The sequence below is a fragment of the Octopus bimaculoides genome, chromosome 7 (genome assembly GCF_001194135.2).
Source record: "Octopus bimaculoides isolate UCB-OBI-ISO-001 chromosome 7, ASM119413v2, whole genome shotgun sequence".
Lineage (NCBI taxonomy): Eukaryota > Metazoa > Mollusca > Cephalopoda > Octopoda > Octopodidae > Octopus > Octopus bimaculoides.
This window is the reverse complement of record NC_068987.1, coordinates 84,986,727-84,987,245: the sequence shown is the minus strand read 5'-3', so window position 1 is coordinate 84,987,245 and position 519 is coordinate 84,986,727.

Here is a 519-nt window from a genome sequence, read left to right as displayed (position 1 = left end):
AGAGAGAGAGAGAGAGAGAGAGAGAGAGAGAGAAAGCCAGATAAAGAGAGGGTGAGGGAGACTGACAGAGAGACAGATTGTGTGATACTGCTTGAATGAATAAATGGCAAATTTTTGCATGTAATTTCGTTATGTATGTAGTAACTTCTGTCAAAATAAAAGTGAAGAGGTCTGAGAAATATAGAATAGATACATATATATCCATCTATTCCTGGGAGTCTACGACGTAAGCATATACACGAATATGTGCCTGCACACGTAGTACAATATATGTGGGTAAATATATATAGTATACAATATTGGTATGTAAATATGTATGTATGTTTGTGTGTATGCATGTGCCTATGTGTGCATAATTTTTGTGGATGTGTCTTTCTATACACACACCTACACACACACACACACACACACACACACACACACACACACACACATATATATATATATGTATATGTAGACTGTTGTTTCTTTCTCGTCTCCTTCGTATTTTGATGTATATATATATATATATATATATAT